Source organism: Ambystoma mexicanum, chromosome 1q (genome assembly GCF_040938575.1).
Source record: "Ambystoma mexicanum isolate Mex_15411 chromosome 1q, UKY_AmexF1_1, whole genome shotgun sequence".
In the NCBI taxonomy this organism is placed as follows: domain Eukaryota; kingdom Metazoa; phylum Chordata; class Amphibia; order Caudata; family Ambystomatidae; genus Ambystoma; species Ambystoma mexicanum.
The window spans coordinates 1,227,282,716-1,227,305,633 of NC_090922.1; the positions used below are offsets into that span (position 1 = coordinate 1,227,282,716).

General features: G+C 45.1%; 1 long non-coding RNA gene across 1 annotated transcript; it reads right to left on the minus strand.

The window, feature by feature from the left end:
• Positions 1-20,857: 20,857 nt before the first annotated feature.
• LOC138544496 (uncharacterized) lies at positions 20,858-22,670 on the minus strand. The gene is made up of 3 exons (XR_011290718.1): positions 22,479-22,670; positions 21,476-21,624; positions 20,858-21,092 (listed from the first exon to the last, which is right to left on the minus strand). It is a non-coding gene; the product is annotated as an uncharacterized lncRNA (long non-coding RNA).
• Between the last annotated feature and the right edge of the window lie 248 nt (positions 22,671-22,918).

Consider the following 22,918-nt stretch of genomic DNA (forward strand, 5'->3'; position numbering starts at 1 on the left):
TGAGAGTGAATGCTGTGTGACAAGGCCACAGCTTGGCAGGAGGGGGGGAACACGTTGTGGCAAGGCCACAAGGCTAAAAAGGAGAAGCTAAGGATGTGCAAGAATAACCCCAAAGTCAAGAGGCCAACAAAAGGAGCAAGACCACAGCTTACCAGGAGGTGGGGAACACATGGTGGCAGGGCCACGAGGATAATAAGGCGAAGCCAAGGAAGTGTAAGAATACACACAAAACCAAGAGGCCAACAAAAGGAGCTAAAAGAAGGTGACTTGGTGCACAGGACGAACTGCCAAGTAAACCTGTGTATGTGTTCTGAGGAGTCCTGCGGCCCTGGTTGAATGACCTGTAATGGGTGGACTGTGTGGTCTAACAACTGCGCCTATACCAGTGAGCCCTGCATGGTAAAACACAAGAACCCTGAACAACAACCTAAGGAAACCACTGCATACGAGCTGGTTAAGTGGGCAAGAAAGAAGGGCAGGTTGACCTAGTGTTTGTTAAAACACTTTTCTTTGGAAAGACTATAGCAAGTATAGGCGGCAGAATTGAAGTCTTGGGGAAGGGAACCCTGAGGCTTGCAAGAACCACCTTTGTTGTCTTGAGAGCGGAGTCTCAAGACCCCTTTTGCTTTTGGATTGTGTTACGTGAACCTTGAGGAAGGGAACCCCAATGATTGGTTCAGAACTGTGCCGCCTTGAACTGGGGGAAGGTAAACTTTGAGATTATTTCATGGAACTTTCCTGTACTTGGGGAAGGGGAGCTGAAAGTAAGCTGTGAGCTGGAAGAAGCTCGGAACTTTGAGTTGAACACTAGTTCTTTTGACTGTGACATCCCTACACATTGGTTAATTGTAGTTGTGAGGGCAAGGATAGGTTTTGGACATTGACAGACTTTTAAGTTGAACTCTTTCACTCAGACTTTCCTTAGTTTCGTTCAGGCAGGGAAACCTCACCTTAGCATAGGGCAAGTTAGGCCTTCAACCATCCTGACATTTAAGTTAATAAATATGTTTTGTTTGAATTTTAAGTCTGTTGTCTGTGTCGTACTTCATGATGCCTTCACAACATCCATAGATTAAGGACAACCAATATTAGACATTTTTAAGTGCAGGTAGGTGGTACAGCCAGCTGTGCCTGGGATCTGACCAAGATGGATGAAGTGCTAGTGGAGGCAGGGAAAGTGCGGGACACAGGCAGGTTAGAGGCGAGGGAAAAATGTTAGTTGGATAGCAGATGAGAGGAAGGTAAAGATGGTAAGCCAGAGGGGAGGAGATAGGTGTTTAGTTTTGAACAAATCTGTGTGGACTGTTTCTAGGATGTCCGGGGAAAGAGAATTCTATACAACTGGAGCAAGAAGAGAGAAAGAGCGGAAGCAAGAGCAAGCATAAGGAGGGTGGGGAGCCTCAAGCGGTAGTCAAGGAGACAGAGTGGAGATTACTAGAAGGCTTGTATAGCTGGATAGAGGAGGATAGATATGGTGCGGCCTTTCCATGGATAGATTTGTGAACCAGGAGAAGAAAATCTGGCCCTGTCTTGCTTCATCAGCCACCTAGCCTGGTGACAGTACGAGGAAGTAGGTGTGAAGTGAGGGAGTACAAAGAGCATCTAGGTAGAAAAGTTAATGATCCTGTCAAGAGGTCAGAAAGCATAGTTGGGGAGACCAAAGAGGATGCTAACACAGTAGTCCAGTTTAGAGAAGACAGGAGTGGTTAAGAGATGCTTGTTGTTGTTGAAAGAAAGGATATGTGTGATTTTCCTAATATTTAGGAACTTGAGGCAAGCAGCTGTTGCATTTTTGGAGATGAAGGTAGAGGTGTGAGAAAGGTCATAGATTTCACAGAGGTTTCTAGCTGAAGAAGAGTAGGGAAGAGTGTCAGGTGGCAATTGGAAAGGTAAAGGAAGAGATGAGGGAGAGCATTTGGCAGGGAAGAAGTGCACCTTTGTTTTGGTGTACCATCAGAGAATCAGTTGGAAATTATGCTAGAGAGGTCAGAGGAGAGTTCCGAAAAAGAGAAGAAGATTTTGGTGTCTTCCGCAAAAGAGTTGGTACGAGAACCCAAAGGCAGAGATTAGTGCCCCAGGAGCAGAGGTATAGAGTGTAAAGAGAAGCAGACCCAAAACAGAGCCTTGTGGAACAGCAACAGTTAGAGGGGTGAGTTGTTGCTCCAGGAAACAGGGAATTGGCGAGCTGCCAGGTAGGATTCAATCCAGGCAAGGGCTTGATCGTGAATTCCAAGAAGGAAAAGAGTAGTAGGGAGATCAGAGTGATCAACAGTGTCAAAGGCAGCAGACAGGTCAAGGAGAATTAGGATAGAGGATAGGTTGGAGTACTTAGCAGAAGCAATAAAGTTAGACACATTCATGAGAGTGGTTTTCATGCATTGACAGGAGTGGAAACCTGCTTGTAGGGGGGGTCTCAAAGGTTGTGGATGTCTAAGAAATGTGTAAGACGGTTGAACACAACCCCTTCAAGCACTTTCTAGTAGTGCGTAAGGAGAGACACAGGGCAAATGTTATCCAGAAGATTTGGGTCAGTCCTTGCTTTTTTAGGAGAGGGATGACCATGGTTGTTTTGAAAATAGAGGGAAAGCAAGCAGAGTTGTAAGACAGGTTGAAGAGTTCAGCGAGGTGAGAGGCTACCAAAAGGGAAAAAGTCTTAAATAGCTAAGGAACAAGAGGGTATGATGGGGCATAAGAGGGGTAAGGCTTCATCAGTAAAGATAGGACTTCTTCAGTATTAGGGTGACTAAAGTCAGAGATAGAGGCAGAGGATGATGGTAGAGTAGACAGAGTGTAGAATGTAGGAGGAGGGAGCATAAGGAAGGTCAGGAGAGAGACGTATTTTTGAAAAAATGTTTTCAGCAAAGTATTCAGCTAGGTCATTAGCTGTGAGAGTGGAGTTGATAGTCATAGGTTTAGGAAGAGTGATGAGTGAGTCTAGGGTGCCCTGTCCTGTAGCTGGTGAGATGGTTGGAATGAGAGTTAATGAAAGTGAGGCAGAATTCCCTTTTCGCTTTATGAAGATAGGACTTTAGAGAGTTCAGGGCAGCTCATGCCAGTGGGTACGCCTTGTGAAGGCATCAGGAAGTAGACACAGACAACAGAGTACAGTTTGGGCCATAAACCTTTATTAAAATCACGATGAGGTGGGGATAAGGCCTACCTTGCCCTATGCTAAGGTGGGATTTCCCAACCTGAATTAAACTAAGTATAGTCTGTGTCAGGCAGTCCAAAGTAAATATCCGTCTGTGTCCAAAACCTATTCTAGCCCTCACATCTATTTGTTAAAACTGTGTAGGGATGTCAGCTTCAAATGAATAAGTGTTCAAGCAAAAGTTCAGAGCTTCTTCCAGCTCTTAGTTGGAAAGGGAATCTCCCTTCCCCAGGATTCCATATTGTTCAATGTCAATCAAAAGGGATTCCCTTCCCAAAGCTTTCAAGTCTCTCACTGTTTTCACAACAACACAATTCCTCAGGATTCTTCCCAGCTTTCAGGCTCTAGGCTCTTCCATCAAAATTATAAACTTCAACTCTTTAAGTTCATAAAGCACAGGCTTTTTTGTATGTTCAACCATAAACTTATAAATGCTTCAAATGGCTTTTCCTGAGTGGGGTGTACTCGGTCTAGGCGCAGTTGTCGGACCACATGGTCCCCCCATTACACACCTGATTAGCTACTTTTCCACAGTTGTACCACCACTGCTTCAGCTGAACAGCGGTATCAGACTTATATTCTGGCAGTCTTAGCTCTATTCACTTGTTGAAGTATCACAAGCTTTTCATATTTTTGCCACAATTTGTACAATTCTTCTTTTCCTTATGGCTTTAGCCAATGCTTGCTTTTTCTCAACTTCAGCATTTCACAGTTCATCATATTCATTACAAATGTTTACTTTCTTCATGTTATCTGATTCACAGTTCCTTTGTATCAGGGAACGTTTTCCTTGGCTTTTCATGCATGTGGCATTCACTCATTATCATTCTCATTTGGCTCGGTATTCAAAAAGGCTTCATATTCAAAACATGGTAATGGCTAATTACCAGTTCACTCTCATGCTGAAAATGTACACCTCTTTCACTTTCTACTTTATGAATTTTCTGGACCTTCCACAGCCTTTTCAATTGCTTTACAGTTCGATATTCTTAAACTGCTCTTTTCATAATGTTCATCAGCCTTCACGACATTGTTTTCATCCAGCATCTGTTTTTTACATTTCCGAACCGGCAATCACATTGCCTCTGCTTCCACTCGCGAGCATTCCGACCTTCTCTCAGCATACATCTCGCACCACATCATCCCGGAGTCACACAGCCTCACTTAACTGACCGTGGAAGCTGTATTTCTGGGTGCCCTTCTCCACTCTGGTCGGTTCTTTGTGGCTGATGCTCCCTCTTCTCGGGTCTCCGACACCTCAGGCTGTTGGAGAGGTAGTCTTCTGAACTCCTAGAGGTGGACAACCTGCACCTGCCACGGGAGACCTACCAATGCTAGCCGCAGTCTGCTTCTGCTGCAACGAATCTGCAGAACCACAGCTCTTCAGACACGCGCCTCCGTGCTTCTTACTCCAGCCTCTCCATCTGAAAGCATTCCACAGCAGTTCCCGTTCTCTCCATTAGCCTCACCTGAGCGGGCCATTTATACCGCCCCTTTAGCTTCAGGTGCAGGCTATTCCTGTTAATTACACAACTGTCTTGGTACTCCGCATCCCTCTTCCTCATCCCAGTACCAGAGTGGTGTTCGTCCGTGTTTGAGCTAATAAAGAATGGATGCGTGTTCCTCGGTGGTCTCTTCCTCGTCTCAGTACCATAATGATGTTTATTTATGTCTGAATTAATAAAGAATGGATGTCTGTTCCTATGTGGTCTTTTTCCTGTCTCAGTACCATATTGGTATATTTTGGGAGATGATTTTCTAACACAATGGGGGAGGGATTGGAAATACCCTATAAAAGCATTAGAACATTCTGATTCCTGAGGTAAGGCAAATGGGGGATACTGCGTCTCCCCCAAGGGTTCCTCAACCCCACTCCCCAAGTCTACTCCTCCCAGGTAATCCTCCCTTGCATATCCACTCCCATGGTCAGGATCCAAAAGCGATGGCCTTTCCCTGGCCACCTGGGGGGAAGATAATCTGGGGAAAGAAGTGAGGACACCCTTAGATTCCTCAAAGCCTCCATTTGTGCTGCATGTCTTTGTGGAACGAACGTATGAATGGGGTAACCCCTGGTTGAGGATTCTGAGACTTATGGGTGAAAGAGAAAGATTTCTATTTTTATTTAAACTATTGTTTTCATGGGTCAAGAAGTCTATCAGTTGGGGCAAATCTATGAATCACGATGTACACCATGTCTTGGGAACTCAGCTCTGATAAGCACAGTTCGGATTTACAAGATTTCCATTTGGGCCTGCATTTGGGCCTTGCAGGTTGTGACTCTGGGTTATTGCCACCCCCTTTTTCCACAAACTCCAGACCATTCTCCTACCAACCGCTCTGTGCTTCAGGACCCTCTCCAGTTGGAAGAGGGTTGTCAGATTCTGGCAAACGGTATCATATGACCAGTCCTACTTAGAATGAGGCAGAGGCTGGTAATCCCGTTATTTTCTGGTAAAGAATAAAGATGGGGGCTTGCATCCCATCCTGGATCTGAGGTTCTTGAAAGAGTACCTATGCAAGATGGTCACACTGGCTCAGATCCATCAGGCACTCAATCTGTAGGACTGGTTGATAACCCTGGATTCTCAGGATGCACACTTTGATGTGCCAATCCATCTCAAGCACAGGAAGCATCTGAGATTGCTGTTGGATCTTCCAATTCAAGCTCCTGCCATTTGTATTTTCATATTTGTATATTTGTCATATGCTTAATCCTTAGGACCTGGACACGAAAACCTGTAGCTTTGTGAACATTTCAAATGAGAGAGCCAGACTACGCAACCATTGAGTGATCAGCAAATGAGAAAGGTTTTGAGTTTTTTTCTATACGTCAGTAAAATGTTGACCTTGTGAAGCTCCAAGTGAAGCCTTTTCCACAATGTGGGGCCCATAACTGCAAAGCGTCTGTCGCCCCTTGAACAGCACCGAGTACGGGTAATTATCAAGAGGTTGCTGTGCATTGGCCTTAAACGCCTTACAGACTGATGCCATTTCAGCAGCGAGATTAGGTAAGCGGGTCCAGGCAGAGCTTGCACTTAAACACCCAGAAGAGGATTTCGATCCGTATCCTTTGCTGGACCGAAGCCAATAAAGTTCTCGCTGGAAGGGTGTAATAGACGTAGTTATAGGTAGCTGAAAGATGAGGCGCATTTTGAATCTTTTCAAGCTGTGCAATTGATAGTTTGAGAGAACAGCATATAGAGCATTCCCATAGTCAACATAGGAATTGATAAGGGTACCAGTAACAAGCTGACAGAGTATTTTGAGGATAAAGGTCAGAGATCTTTTCAGTAGCTGAAGTTGAAAGCTGGCGGTTCTGGAGACTGTTAATCTGAGATGAGAATGATAAGTCCCTTTCTGTCTTTCTTCTGTTTTGTTCTGTTCTGTCTTTCTTCGACACCCAGGGTCTTAACCAAAGCTGACAGTGGTTGTGGGTGGCATCAGGACGTAAAACATCCACGTCTTCCCCTACCTGGATGACTGGCTCATCCAAACTTGCTCCTCAAGCCAGGCTTGGCCACATCTGTTCCGTACCTACAGCCTGTTGCACAGTTTGGGCTTCTCCCTGGACTTCAAGAATACCCATGTTTCACTATCTAAATCCCTTCGATTTATTGTTGCCTTGTCAGGAGCTCCCCTCCTGAGACTTGAGCAGTGATCATCCTAAAATGGTTCATTGCCTTTTATCCATTAATTTGAGCTGGTTCCAGCCTTGATCTTCCTGTGCTTACTGGGTCTCATGGATCCTGCATTATTGTGGTGCCAGAAGCCAAGTTGCACATGAGGTCACCTAAGTAGCTCATTTAAACGCTGACATTAGAAAACCTGAGCTGATTTGTAATAGCAAGGGTGTGTGAAGCAATGCGCTTTAAAAAGCACTCTAAAGCAAATAGGAAACCAATAAGAGAGAAGGAGGGTCTTGGTGTCTGAGATTTTAGGGGTTAAAGATCACTTGGGGAGAGGAGTTCTGCATGAATTGTAGTGAGAGTTTGCTGGATTGTAGGAGGGAAGGCTAAAAAAGAGAGTATTGTCATAGTCAAGGGGCAACTGGATAAGCGCAGTGATGGCAGAGAAAGGATCGGTGGGAGAAAAGAAAGGAAATCATTTTCTGTGGATTCAAAGTTGAAAGAAGATTGAGAGAGCAATCTGAATGATCTGGGGCACAACAGACAGAGAAGTGCATTTAAAACCAGGTTTTGTAACACAAGGACAGGCAAGGGTAGATGAGGGACAGGCAGAGAAGATAGCAGACCGCAGGCTGGAGGTCCACAGGTGGTGTAGGAACCTGTTACCAGGACCTCTGTTTTCATCAGAGTTGATTTTTAGGTAGTTAGTGCACATCCAGCTTGAACTTGCAAGCATGCAGTTCTGAGTCAGGATCTCACTGAGGTGGTTAAGAAGCTGTGCATCTGCATCTGTGTAAAAAGGGACACCGGATGAGTGGATAAGTGCCGCAATAGATTGAACATAGAGGTTGAAAAGAATATGATAAATGGAAAAACCTTGAGGGACACCACAAGAAAGTGTATGAAATGAAAGGAAGAGGTCAACATGGGAGGAGAAACTGCTTAGGAGAGTTTGACAGATTTGTATTGTATTGATTTGTTAAGCCCTTTTGCCAAAGTGCTGGACATAATGATATGGTTATAAAATATGAAATAGGCAAGTTAGTGGATTCAAGGTTTAAGACTAAGAAGAAAGAAGAAGGTTTTTGAGTTGTGAGCAGAATAGACAAAATATAGGGGAGGACCTGATGTGCTCTGGTTGGAAATTCTAGTGTTTAGGGACAAATAGTGAAAATGACCGAAAACAGGATTGAGCACATGGGGTTGGGATACAACAAAATGGAATTGAACATAAGATAGAGGAGGGCGGGGAGGAATAGAGTGAGAAAAAGAGTAAAGATGAGGATGTGCAAGTCCTTTCAGGCATTTGAAGACAAGGCAGAGTAAATAGAAAAGATTATGGGATTAAAATGACAACCAGTAAAAGGAGCAGAGCGAAGAGAGGACAGAAGTGTGGGGAGAAAGACTGCAAAGAGTGCGTAAAACAGAGTTGAAGAAGGAGCGTAAGGGGATGAGTTGACAAGAAGTGCAGAACGGTAATCTAGGCGGCTGAAGACTAGTGTGGAGATAAGTCATTTAGTGGCATAGAAGATAAGAAAGGGGTGGGCTTTACGTATGCTGTAACATTGATAATGGCTGGAACTAGCTGTGTTAGCGATGTGTAAAGAAAAGGAGCGAGTGAAAGTAAACTTGTTTGCTGAGGTCAATAGGGTAAGATCAATAGGGGGAAATAAAATAGCGGTTTGGGGAATAGGAGCAGGTAGAGAAAAGACAGGGGGAAAAAGGATCACAGCTTTTGAAACATTGAGATGTAAGAAATGTGATGAATCCAATGGAGTCATCACAAATTCCCCAGAGATGTCCTCCTTCCCTGTGGCCAGGGGACGGCAGCCGCTACATGATCCTGACCCTGGGGACAGCTTTATGAGGGGGGATCACATGGGATTCCCCAGAGATGTCCTCCTTCCCTGTGGCCAGGGGACGGCAGCCGCTACCTGATCTTGACCCTGGGGACAGATTTATGAGGGAGGATCACATGGGAGGGACAACCTTTGGGTAGATGTCATGGCTGCATTGGATGAGACATGGTATCCCCCATTTGCCCATGAAGAAATCCCCTTGATACCCAATACCCTAATGGCCTACTGCCATGGATCTGCCTCCCGCCCCCATAGGGATAATTAAGAAACCTTTCATATACAACTGGCTTGGTTACCAGTCAAATGGTCGAAAACATTTGGTCGACAGACAATTTGGTCGACACCATTTGGTCGAATGCCAAATGGTCGAATTTTTTTTTTTACCCATTTTTTGTTTTTTTTTGGGGGGGTCCCCCCCAACCCCCTTTTTTTTCTTTTTTCTTTTTTTTCCCCACACGAAAACCCACAAAACACATATATATATATAAAAAAAAAAAAAATTCGACCATTTGGCATTCGACCAAATGGTGTCCACCAAATTGCAGTCGACCAAATTGCAGTCGACCAGTTGACTGGACACCAACTGGCTTATCATATGGAACAATTAAAAGTCATTTCCTGAGTAATCTGCATCAGTTGACATAAATGGACTCCAATTCCCAAAACCACCCAAATACTGGGACGAGGAGGAAGAAGGGAATGATGCAGAGCAGAAGGAGCCTCAGGCTCAATGAGCGTGCTAGTTGTTTTCAGAAGGCACCTGTACGTGAGCCATTTAACCCCTTAATCTCCATCACCCCTTTCCTGGGCAAACTCTAGGAAAAGCTGTCCATCTCCCAGCTTACTCTCCACACTGAATACGTTGGTTGGCTCCATGACCGTCAGTCTGGCTTCTGAGCTGCCAGAGGCACGGGTACTGATCTCTTGAAAATCCATGAAGATCTGCTCTCTAACCTTCATTCCAATATTCCTTCTGTCCTCATCCTCCTTGATCTTTCCTATGGTTTCGATACGGTCAACCATGCAATCCTGATCAATCGACTCTGTGAGAACCTGGGCATCACGGATCAGGCCCTGGAATGGCTGACCTCCTTCCTCTTGGACCGCTCCTCCTAGGTCCAACTTGGTCACTTTCTCTCTGCCACCCCTCTCTCTGCCTGTGGCATTCCCCAGGGCTTTACCCTGTCACCCTGGTTTTTCAAACTCTACTTGCCCCGTGTGTCCCACCTAATCTCTACCTTCTCCTCTAACTTTCAGTGTTATGCGGATGACACTCGGTCTTCATTCAGTCTCCCCTCAGACTCCTCTCCTCTCTTGCTCATTCCTGGCTGTCTATCCGTGATTCAGAATTGGTGCACCTCCACAGATCTCTGCCTTAATGCCAGTAAGACAGAGATCTTTCTCATTGGGACCCCTGCCCCTACTTTCCCTCTCTCACTCTGGCTGCCTGCCTTGGGCCCTCTTCCTTGGTATCATCTTCGACTCCACTCTCTCTTTCTCTCCTCACATCTTGGACTTCGCCAAGAAGTCCCACTACCAGCTGCACCTCCTCAAAGGGACTCTTCCCTTTCTAGCTTTCCTCCAGACTCTCACTGTCTCCAGAGCCCTTGTTCTTTCTTGGCTGGACTACTGCAACAGCCTCTTTCTCATTCTGCCCTCCTCTACTCTTTGCCCTCTACAACTAATCCAGAACAGGCTGCAAGACGTATTCTTGGCCTCAAGCCCGGGGACTGTATCTCTCCAGCCCTGAAATCTCTCCACTGGCTCCCGGTGGCTGTAAGGATCAAGTACAAGACCCTTTGCTTTGTCAACAAGGCTTTCTGGGGCCGGGGCCCACACTGCATCCAACTCTCTCTTCCAAAATACCTTCCTTCTCTGAGTCCTTCGCTCACCTACCACCAACCTCCATCCTCCAGCTTCTCCAGGCAGAGAGTGGGTGGTAGATCTCTCTCCTCTGCAGGTGCCTCCCTCTGGAATGGCCTCCATGCCCCTCTCAAAATTGAGCTGGGCCACCTGAAGTTCTGGAAGCAGCTCAAAACTTTCCTCTTCTCCTCTACTTTCTCTCTCACCCTCCCCTACCTGACCTACCTGTCTGCTGTACCGACTGGTAGCTTGGCTACCCTCAGAGTCTAACTGGGTACCAGTCTCTTTCTTGATCAGTCACCCTTGCACTGCCTCTTGGCCTAGCAGGCATTTAGGAGCTGTAACTGTAACCCTAGAGTCCCTTGTTCTCCTTGCACTACCAGAGCCGCGATACCCTGGCTGCACTTACTCAGAGCATTGCTGCCCTGTTCTCCCCTCTCCTCTCCGTTGCACTTTCCCCCTCCCTTTCTCTTTGCACTTCTCGTTCTCGAACTTGCACAATCAGAATGACACAAGGGCTAGTAAGATCGTTTGTCTTGTCCTCCCTCTGACTTCCCTCCCTTGTCTTGTCGAGCCTAGAAACAAGTCTATGGAAAAAGGAGGAGAATACTTGTCCTTAGCACTTAGGGCGTCAAAGATGGAAAACAAACTATTGGAAGCTGCTGTTTGGGAAAAGAATTTGCATCTCTCGGTGAGGACCGTGGAAGCGTGAACCGGTGGGGTGGAGCCAAGGGTCTCACGGGCATAGAGGAAGAGGAACGTTGTGCAAGCAGAAAATGCTGCAGAGACGCCAGGAACCAAGGGAAGATTCCTGGGCATTTGGCAGCTGTAAAAAGCAACGTTACACCTACCTGCACTTAAAGGAAAGCAGGCGAGCAGAAGCAGAGCTGTGAGAGAAACCAGAACAATTTTGAAGCAGTAAAGAGTGGACAGTAGGTGGCGGAGCAGCGCCGCATAAGGGCAAACAGGACCGAAGACGCCACACAGGCGAGTCAACCCAAGCAAAGTGGCCACCCCGGGGCGTATCAGCGACCGCACCAAACACAATTTGTAAACTTTAAAGCCAAAGAGACATACACAGTAAGAAGATTGTTTGTGTATCAACAAGGCATATTGCAAATGCAAACGCCAACCATATAGCAAATGCAAACGCCAACCATATAGGAGTGCATGGAATGCAGATATGGAGGAAATCGAGAGCGAATGTTGGAACAGCCAGATATACAAACCCAAAGAACACATATGCAATTGTGGCTGTAAAAGAGGAACGGTTGTCTATGGAAGTAAGAGGTCCTGGCAAGAGAGTAAACCAGGCAACTACAAGTATATGAGAAGTCCTGGCAGGGGAGTATACCAGGCAGTTATAAAAGTATAAGTCCTGGCAGAGAAGTATACCAGGCAGTTGCAGATATGCAGAAATGCCAAAGAAAAGACTGTGTTTGTTGAACAAGGAATTGTCAGGTCAGGAATCATTGACGTTAAAGAAGAACCCAGGAGAAGGGAATAAACCTCTGGAAGCAAGGCTTGTTACTTTTGGTGAATTATGTGTTGAGAAGGAACTTTTGAAGGAAGGAACTACAAGGCTAAGATGCATTGTAACTAACAGGATTGTTGTGGGCCAAGAAAGACACAAAGAACTGTTAGTCCAAGAAACATTGATATACTATTGAAGAATCCAGGGGAAGGTAATCGCCCTCTGGAACCACGGTTCTGTTACCTGTTACCTTGGAGAACTTTTATCTTGAAGTTGTTCGTTTTTCATTTATGAACACTTTTTGCAATCATGAGGTTAAAGACATTTCCATTTTCACCTTATGGTTTTGTTTGTAGTGTGAGGGTCAGGATAGAACATTTGGACACAAGTTCGGTTTTGATTTTGACATCCTGACACAGACAGATCCTTCGTTTTTGGTTATATGTAGGGAAATTCCTCTTAGAGCAGGTCAGTGAGGCCTTTTCCCAACTCATTTATCAAAACAAGGCAACTTTGTGTCCGGCTTTTCATTTCTGACTCCTCACAGAAGTGAGTGTGCATCTAGGATTGTATTGCAACAAGATAGATAGTAGCATGAAGTGATACGGAGAAGCATGAAAAGGGAACAGAAATCTGAGAGTCGCTGTTGCAGAGGATTACCTGAATGAGGAGACAATAGAGGAAAGAGGAGGAGTATAAAGGGGGAAAAGTAGGGGACCTAGGACCGAGCCCTGTGGGAAATCATGCAATAATGAGATAGCGAAGGATTGATCAGATAGATAGGATTGGAACTGTTTAAGAACAGAGCCAGAAAACCCCAGAGAAGCAAGAGTAGGCTGAAGGGTAATGTGAACAACTGTGCCAAATACTGCAGATTGAGCTAGAGGAATGAGGATAGAGGAGAGGTTAGAATGACAAGCAGTTAGAAGTGAATTAGATACAATGCGAAGTGTGGTTTCTGTGAAATGAAGATGGCGATAACCAGATTGGGACTATGTAAGGAGAGCATCCATGTGATGGTCAAATGTAATTTGAGAGTAAACAACACTCTATGCATGTAGATAAGAAGGGAAGAAGAGAGATAAGAAGGATAAGGTGGAAGTTACATGGAAGACATTTATCAAGAGTAGATTTCTTTAAAATATGGAGGATTACAGTATTCTTGAAGTCAGAGGTGAACACGGCTGAGGAGAGAGATACGGTAATGAGGGAAGTCAGGAATGAGAGCAAGAAGAGATACGTTTTAGGAATAAGGGAGGAGGGTAGGGGTTTAAGAAGCGGGGCAGAAGGGTGAGCTTGAGAAAGATAAGACGGCATATCAGAATTGGAGGGGGTTATAAGGACAGAGAAGAGGACACAGAGGTAAAGCAGGAGTTGGAAGGATTGTTAATTGAAGGCCGAGATGAGTGTTGCTGAGCAACTGTATTAGAGAAATAATCAGCATAATCAGTGGGGGAGAGAAGAGAAGTAAGGAAGGGGTCAGGTGGGGGTTGATGAAGAATATTTTTAAGCTAAAATAAGCATAGAGGATGGGGAGAGTTGGAAAGAATGAAGTCACAGAATAAGACTTTTTCTGTGAGAAGCAGAGAAGTGTCATAAGATGAGTTGACAGAGGAAATATGCCAGCAGATTGAAGACATGTGATGAAGGTGGTGGGCTCCACAGTGTCAAAAGCTGCGGCTAGGTCCAGAAGGAGGACTGCCACATCCTTTGACTGATTATAAGTGGTGCAGAGGTGGCCTAGTGTAGTAACTAGGAAAGACTAGGTGCCTTGGGCCAGACGAAAGACAGCTTGCAAGAGTTGAAGCAGGAAGTATGATTCCAGGAACAGGTGGAGTTGAGACCTGATGAAGGCTACCATAATTGTAACCAGGGCAGGCATTAGGAGGTTTTAGGGGTCAGGTAAAGGTTTTTCTTCCGAAAGAGGGGGTTACTGGACACTAGGACTCTTTGGCAGTTTTGAAAGAGGAATGTATGATGCCGGACGAAATCAAGGAGTTATGGTCAGCTAAAAGCTAGGGGTGACAGTAAATCAGCAGATTTTGAGAGATTTGTCCAGCGGGGAGCCAGATTTCTTACAGTAGATTTGAAAGGTGAGGGTGGAGAGGATAACAATTGAAACGTTTCTGAAGCGGAAAGAGGAGTCTAAATGAAAAATAAACCGGAATCAGGGAGAAGCAGAAGCAATAATTCAGGCTCAAACGGAGAGCACATTATAAAGAAAGGAGGAATACAGTTGTCCACATATTTCAGGAGAGCAGGGCTGAGTAAGAGGAGATTTCCTTCAGAATGGTGAAGGTTTCCTTCTGTTTATTGGGTGTGTTTAGCAAGTGAGAGGAATATTAGTTGTGGCATTCGTAATAGCAAGTTTATAACAAACTACTAGGTATTTTAAATTGCATTTTGCAAGATGGTCAAAGGATGAGCACAATTGCACAGGGGAATTGTGTCACGCGGTACCAGATAGTTTAAAAAAACAAAAAAAAATTCAAACCATTATATAAATTTGACTTCTACTGGTTGGTCGGGAGGTCGGTCAGGTCAGAAGCACAAGAAGATCAACATATGTAAAATTTTTATTAGACAAGATACATATAAAAACCATATACTAAAATATCCATAATAAAAGTCACATAAAACATCAGGTATTGGTTTAACACGTAAAACATTAGAGAGAAATAGGTCTCTGGCATAAATGTGCAAAAAGGCTATGGACTAATAGCCAAATATCTAAAGAATAGGACATAACTCACTCCTTGTGATCAAAGGTTCACGTGGGATGCGGCTGTGAACTATCTAAGATATATGCAAACAAAGGGGGGTCTGGGAATCTCTCTACCAGCACGAACACAGCCCAATGACCTGTTCCTGGGTGAATAACCCCTGGGAGAGACTCTACCAAGTCTTTAGCTCACTGTCCTTTTCACAGAGAAGAAATTTCCCCGCATATCAGCCTTTGTCCTGCCCAGGGGCAGTCCAGCGCCGAAATGCTAGGCAATTCTCATCTGAACAAGAGTACCACCAGTAACCCCATACACGTGTTTCAGCCTTGTTGGGCATCATCAGTGAGGTGAAACTGTTGCCTCTCTAAGAACAGTGAGCAAGGGGTCCACATCTGGATTGCCCTGTTAACTTAGGGTGAAACCCAAAGTTAATGTATGCAAACAAAGGGGGGTCTGGGAATCTCTCTACCAGCACGAACACAGCCCAATGACCTGTTCTTGGGTGAATAACCCCTGGGAGAGACTCTACCAAGTCTTTAGCTCACTGTTTTTTTCACAGAGAAGAAATTTCCCCACATATCAGCCTTTGTCCTGCCCAGGGGCAGTCCAGCGCCGAAATGCTAGGCAATTCTCATCTGAACAAGAGTACCACCAGTAACCCCATACACGTGTTTGAGCCTTGTTGGGCATCATCAGTGAGGTGAAACTGTTGCCTCTCTAAGAACAGTGAGCAAGGGGTCCACGTCTGGATTGCCCTGTTAACTTAGGGTGAAACCCAAAGTTAATGTATGCAAACAAAGGGGGGTCTGGGAATCTCTCTACCAGCACGAACACAGCCCAATGACCTGTTCTTGGGTGAATAACCCCTGGGAGAGACTCTACCAAGTCTTTAGCTCACTGTCCTTTTCACAGAGAAGAAATTTCCCCGCATATCAGCCTTTGTCCTGCCCAGGGGCAGTCCAGCGCCGAAATGCTAGGCAATTCTCATCTGAACAAGAGTACCACCAGTAACCCCATACACGTGTTTCAGCCTTGTTGGGCATCATCAGTGAGGTGAAACTGTTGCCTCTCTAAGAACAGTGAGCAAGGGGTCCACGTCTGGATTGCCCTGTTAACTTAGGGTGAAACCCAAAGTTAATGTATGCAAACAAAGGGGGATCTGGGAATCTCTCTACCAGCACGAACACAGCCCAATGACCTGTTCTTGGGTGAATAACCCCTGGGAGAGACTCTACCAAGTCTTTAGCTCACTGTCTTTTTCACAGAGAAGAAATTTCCCCGCATATCAGCCTTTGTCCTGCCCAGGGGCAGTCCAGCGCCGAAATGCTAGGCAATTCTCATCTGAACAAGAGTACCACCAGTAACCCCATACACGTGTTTCAGCCTTGTTGGGCATCATCAGTGAGGTGAAACTGTTGTCTCTCTAAGAACAGTGAGCAAGGGGTCCACGTCTGGATTGCCCTGTTAACTTAGGGTGAAACCCAAAGTTAATGTATGCAAACAAAGGGGGGTCTGGGAATCGCTCTACCAGCACGAACACAGCCCAATGACCTGTTCTTGGGTGAATAACCCCTGGGAGAGACTCTACCAGGTCTTTAGCTCACTGTCCTTTTCACAGAGAAGAAATTTCGCCGCATATCAGCCTTTGTCCTGCCCAGGGGCAGTCCAGCGCCGAAATGCTAGGCAATTCTCATCTGAACAAGAGTACCACCAGTAACCCCATACACGTGTTTCAGCCTTGTTGGGCATCATCAGTGAAGTGAAACTGTTGCCTCTCTAAGAACAGTGAGCAAGGGGTCCACGTCTGGATTGCCCTGTTAACTTAGGGTGAAACCCAAAGTTAATGTATGCAAACAAAGGGGGGTCTGGGAATCTCTCTACCAGCACGAACACAGCCCAATGACCTGTTTTTGGGTGAATAACCCCTGGGAGAGACTCTACCAAGTCTTTAGCTCACTGTCCTTTTCACAGAGAAGAAATTTCCCCACATATCAGCCTTTGTCCTGCCCAGGGGCAGTCCAGCGCCGAAATGCTAGGCAATTCTCATCTGAACAAGAGTACCACCAGTAACCCCATACACGTGTTTCAGCCTTGTTGGGCATCATCAGTGAGGTGAAACTGTTGCCTCTCTAAGAACAGTGAGCAAGGGGTCCACGTCTGGATTGCCCTGTTAACTTAGGGTGAAACCCAAAGTTAATGTATGCAAACAAAGGGGGGTCTGGGAATCTCTCTACCAGCACGAACACAGCCCAATTACCTGTTCTTGGGTGAATAACCCCTGGGAGAGACTCTACCAAGTCTTTAGCTCACTGTCCTTTTCACAGAGAAGAAATTTCCCCACATATCAGCCTTTGTCCTGCCCAGGGGCAGTCCAGCGCCGAAATGCTAGGCAATTCTCATCTGAACAAGAGTACCACCAGTAACCCCATACACGTGTTTGAGCCTTGTTGGGCATCATCAGTGAGGTGAAACTGTTGCCTCTCTAAGAACAGTGAGCAAGGGGTCCACGTCTGGATTGCCCTGTTAACTTAGGGTGAAACCCAAAGTTAATGTATGCAAACAAAGGGGGGTCTGGGAATCTCTCTACCAGCACGAACACAGCCCAATGACCTGTTCTTGGGTGAATAACCCCTGGGAGAGACTCTACCAAGTCTTTAGCTCACTGTCCTTTTCACAGAGAAGAAATTTCCCCACATATCAGCCTTTGTCCTGCCCAGGGGCAGTCCAGCGCCAAAATGCTAGGCAATTCTCATCTGAACAAGAGTACCACCAGTAACCCCATACACGTGTTTCAGCCTTGTTGGGCATCATCAGTGAGGTGAAACTGTTGCCTCTCTAAGAACAGTGAGCAAGGGGTCCACGTCTGGATTGCCCTGTTAACTTAGGGTGAAACCCAAAGTTAATGTATGCAAACAAAGGGGGGTCTGGGAATCTCTCTACCAGCACGAACACAGCCCAATGACCTGTTCTTGGGTGAATAACCCCTGGGAGAGACTCTACCAAGTCTTTAGCTCACTGTCCTTTTCACAGAGAAGACATTTCCCCATATCAGCCTTTGTCCTACCCAGGGGCAGTCCAGCGCCGAAATGCTAGGCAATTCTCATCTGAACAAGAGTACCACCAGTAACCCCATACACGTGTATACACGTGTTTCAGCCTTGTTGGGCATCATCAGTGAGGTGAAACTGTTGCCTCTCTAAGAACAGTGAGCAAGGGGTCCACGTCTGGATTGCCCTGTTAACTTAGGGTGAAACCCAAAGTTAATGTATGCAAACAAAGGGGGGTCTGGGAATCTCTCTACCAGCACAAACACAGCCCAATGACCTGTTCTTGGGTGAATAACCCAAGGGAGAGACTCTACCAAGTCTTTAGCTCAAGTCTTTAACTCCAAAATATTGGAACTTACACCACCTATTAGGCAGTATTTCAGCAGATTTACCACCGAAATACCACCAAACTTGTAATGATGCCCTTTGTCTGTTTCCCTCTGCCCGGGTTTAACAAGGGCAAATAACAAGGGCAAAAATACTGCTTGCCCTTGTGAATGCTACTATTTAAGCAATATGGTCATATTTGTCACCTGAGAAACAGAAGTCCCAATTTTGGGGAAGAACTTATTAAGGAAGTTTATTTCATATAATTAGTGTATAATGGGCCAATTTTGTGTATATAAACTTTGGTTGTGGAAAAGGCGTATGTGATATCAGTCTGCACTTCTTGGCCCTAACAAAAATGCTTGCATATTTGAGAACCGGAACCCTTTTCTTCAAACCTTTCATGTTGTGTGCTCATGAGGCGAGCGGGATAACTAGCAAAGCTTGTGTAAGCTTTCCTAATACCAAACCGTCGGCTGTCAGCTCCGTTTCTGAACGCCCCCTGTTATTCCAGGAATGGCAGCCTAATGAGCTGAGACTGACAACCGCGCAGGACCGTGCCAAGGAACATGATGCCAATTGTAAAGACTTGGCAAAAGACCAACCTTGAAACCACTCTGATGCTAACATTTCGGGCCGAAGTCATTACCAGTGTCCTCCATTAACATCAGATGTATTCAGCTGTTGCAATCATTTCTGCCTCTTGTTGGCAAACTAGCGTATCCTCCACTAGGGAGTATATTGGCTGAGAACCTCTGCTTTGTCCCCTGTATACATAGAGTGTGTGGCCTTGCATGCTCCATTAAGTGTGGCAGGTCGGACTTCTGCCTTTGACTTCATGCTACATTCTTTGCTTGCTTGTGGTGGTGAGTTTAAGTGATAACATGAGTGTGTGCATAACTTTTGAGGTTGGGGTGGGGGGAATTAGTACCCCCTTTCCAGTTAGTATTGTTGATTTTGTTGGCAAGGAAGCTATTTTCATACAGAACTTGGCCGGGTCTGCTACGGTATGATATATTGTCTCCATGGAGAATGAAATAGGTTATATAGCTACTTGTCTACACCTCTGCCTGTATGAGTCAATGATATTGTATACAGCACTACTATTCCATCGGCTTCTGTTCATGCTGACTTTAGGAAAGAAGACAAATGCACATGAATGCGCACGAGACCACCAAGACCCAAATCCTTCTCGTTCACTGCGCTGAGTGTGTTCATGGCTGACTGCAATTATTTCAACCCATTGAGAACCACTGGATTCAATGGAACTTGAGAAAAACCATTTACCATTGTGAATTCTGAGGGCATACTTCTTGCATAATATGTCCCTCCCCTTCTGGGGACCTCCTCCCTGTAGCAAACCGTTTTACATTTTGAGTGCTCATGTGTTGTAAAAAGGTACATTTGTGGCACACCCTATTTCTGCAAATGCAACTGCAAACACAAAAGCAACTCGAGAGCATCTGCCCCCGAGTTGTTGTTTCTGGCAAGATACTCTGCATGCAGCAAATTCTGTTTTATAATCTAAACTGCAAAGGGTGATGGGACGCTGGCCTTCTTCTTAACACTGTGGTGGCGGCCATTTTGCATTTTCCAAACGTCCTTTTGAGAGAGCCGTTTAGCTTACTCAATGAAAGGCTCATCAGAACATCAATTAGGAATCCGGATGTTGGTTTTCAATCCTACTGTAATTCTTTTGTGAGCACCCTAAACATTATGCTTTTCCCTTCCTGATCTAAGGTCTCAGGAAACCCAAGTCAAAAAGGAAGATCATCCTGGAATCATTCTGGAGTCATCCGATGACTCCATTCTAGAGTCATCCATGGATAGTTCAGGAAGATCATCCGAAGTATTCCAACAGGCCAACATATGTAATGAGATGATGACTCTAGAGTTATCACAGAAACTACTACAGGATGAGGTTGGATTACTTCCAGTGATGATCTTGGATTACTCCAGGATGACTCCATGACAACTTCAGGATGAGTGGGGATTACTCCTGGATGACTTTGGATGACTCTAGGATGACTCCATGACAACTTCAGGATGAGTTGGGATTACTCCAGGATGACTTCCGATTACTCTAGGATGACTGCATGACAACTTCAGGATGGGTGGGGATTACTCCACGAGGATTTTGGATTACTCTAGGATGACTCCATGACAACTACAGGATGGGTGGGGATTACTTCAGGATGGTTGCATGAGAACTTTAGGATGGGTTTTGAATTGTGAATGATTCTTGCAGACCACTCCATGATGAGTTTAAAAGATTTCAAGATGCTTACAAAACATTTAGGAAAAGGGGTTTGATTACCCAAGGATGTATTCCTTTTGAGTAAGATTGGTGGCATTACTTTAGAATGACTCGTTAGACTTATGGATAGTTTACTGGAAATAAATCTAATGAATTTTGCAGCTGTCACTGTCCATCTTTGCTAGAGCACCCAAATGTTGTTAACCAAGTTCACCGATTTAGTGCACAAAACTACAACCGCCCCCTCCCATGTCACGAACCAACCTGTAAACTCCCTAATTTCAATTCTCACCTCTAGCCAATAGGGCCTCACACCCAAAATTACAAAGCACTGCATTGAAACACAGTGACCTAAACAGAATCTGTTAAAGGTCTACCTGCATGACAGACTGCCGCCAGTCACTTCACCCAATATCACTGAGAGCAGCCAACATTATTATGATAGTAAAATACTGCAGCTATACATTGTTGATATTTTATTATAGTATTGCTGTGGCTATAAAATGTCTTCAATCAAACATAGGCTCAGAAAGTGTTCAAAAAATGTTTTATTTAACAAATGCAGTTTAACGGCATAGCTGTATTCTATTAGAATAAATCAGTTTGCAAAAATACAAACGAATAATCATTGATCCTGCATTTCGAAAGGCGGTGTCTTCTTTAGGCCTCTTCTGGCATTGCAGATTTTGGTGGCAAGCTTCCTTCTCATCACCTGGCCGTCCATAGTAGGCCAACTGTTAGCCTTGCAGACAGATCTCAAAAATTCTACAAAAACAAGAAAGGATATATGAATATAAATGGACATCAGAAGAGGCATTGTTAAATTACTTATTGTAGAATAAATACAGGATTAACAAATGTTAAAATGTCAACCTACAAATGTGTCACTACATTTAAATGCATTTGTACACAACGGTTGAAACAGGCTTAAAAGAGATTTGAACTGAAAATGAATCATGGTTTTCTATGGCTGCATTCAGAAGATTTATGGTCTTTAATGGTCAAAGGGGTTAATATGTCTTTGAGGAGATGTTGAGCCAGGCACTGAGTCGGTGGGGATGGGAGACAGGACAATCATGCAGAAACAAGATTGACAGATTCATTGTGTAGATACAACAGTTTGACTTTTAAATTAGAAACTATCACACAGTTAGAAATAGGATGGATGATCCAGTGTCCATTCCCAACGACTTCTCCACTGATTCTGGTAATGAATCGGTCCTGGTAAGCGCCGCCAGTGATGCCTGCAAATGATGTATTGCCAACTGATTGTGTCTTTGCGTGGCTTGTAACTGTTCTACAATTTAAAAAAAAACAAAAAACAAAAGTTAAAGGCACCTACTTTCTGGCCATCAGACTAACTAACAGCGTAGACAGGAACAATAAGGCAAATTGCGCAGGATATCACACTGCGGTAACAGTGGGAGAAGACAATTACAACTTGGTCCACTGCCCCTACCAGTGAGCAATGGTGTCAGGTGGAGATCCAGCCCAGGGAGTAACAGGGAAGGAGAACCTGAGAACCAGCCAGGAAGTCGGATGGGCGCCCTGACCCTGCCCAGAGAGTCAGTTGAGGGCTATCGGGTGTCACTGAAACTATTGGAATAGAGTACAGCTAGGGGGGAATGTCATAAAAGGAGGGACACAAAGCATGCAGATGTTTGGTTATTTGCCCACTTATTGACTGGCCATGGCCATGCTAATCCCCATAGCCATTTACACCCAGATCCTGCGCTTGCCCTAAAATACCTTCTCATGGGAACTCTTTGAGCTCGCATTAATCAAGCCATCCCAACAAACGGTGCATTTTTTTTCAAAACCAGTCTTCTGAGCGTTAATAACTTAATTGGAGTAGTAAACCCACTACTGGTGTAATAGAAATGTCTTAACCAGGGCTGCCTTCAGCCACTCGATTTAGAACTGGTGAAGCAAACTTGCTGCTTCAGCTAGTTCACACTGAGACAAGTTGTGAGGTGAATAGCCAGTGCTGTGACCAGTGTAGTGCGGAACAGAGCTCCAACACTGGGCTCTTCGCTTATGTCTTGCTAGTCTCATTTGGCAAGAGTGAACCCCCATGTGTCAGTGCGCTCTCACCGTTCCTGCCCTTGCCATTACGCTCACAGTACTCCAATCCCAACAGGCCCAACTCACCTTCACAATATATATGAGATGATTGTAGCAGTTTTCCAGGAGGTTGAAGAAAAGTTTCTTGAGAAAGAGCCGGACGTTCAGTGCAGAGTGCCTTTCTCTCGTCGTCGCCTTGGCCTCTTGCTTTTTCTTTGGGGCCCTTTGAACATCCATCTCATGGCTGTAGTTCTTAAACTGAATGACCCAGATTCAGAAAAACAGTAATCTTCAGTGATCAGACATTCTAATCCCTCGAGACCAAAGTAAAACTTCCGCTTTTCGGTGCCTTCCTGTTAAGGACAGACAGCCCTGAGGAATGAGCAATCCCCCGAAAAAGCCACTAGGACAATCTTCTTGTGCTCGTAACACCATTAAAAGAGATTTCCTTTGCCAAGAAAATGTTTTTAATCAGTGTATATGTGTATTTTAGCACCATGCGGCCCCCCCCTTTGTGTGGTGAATGA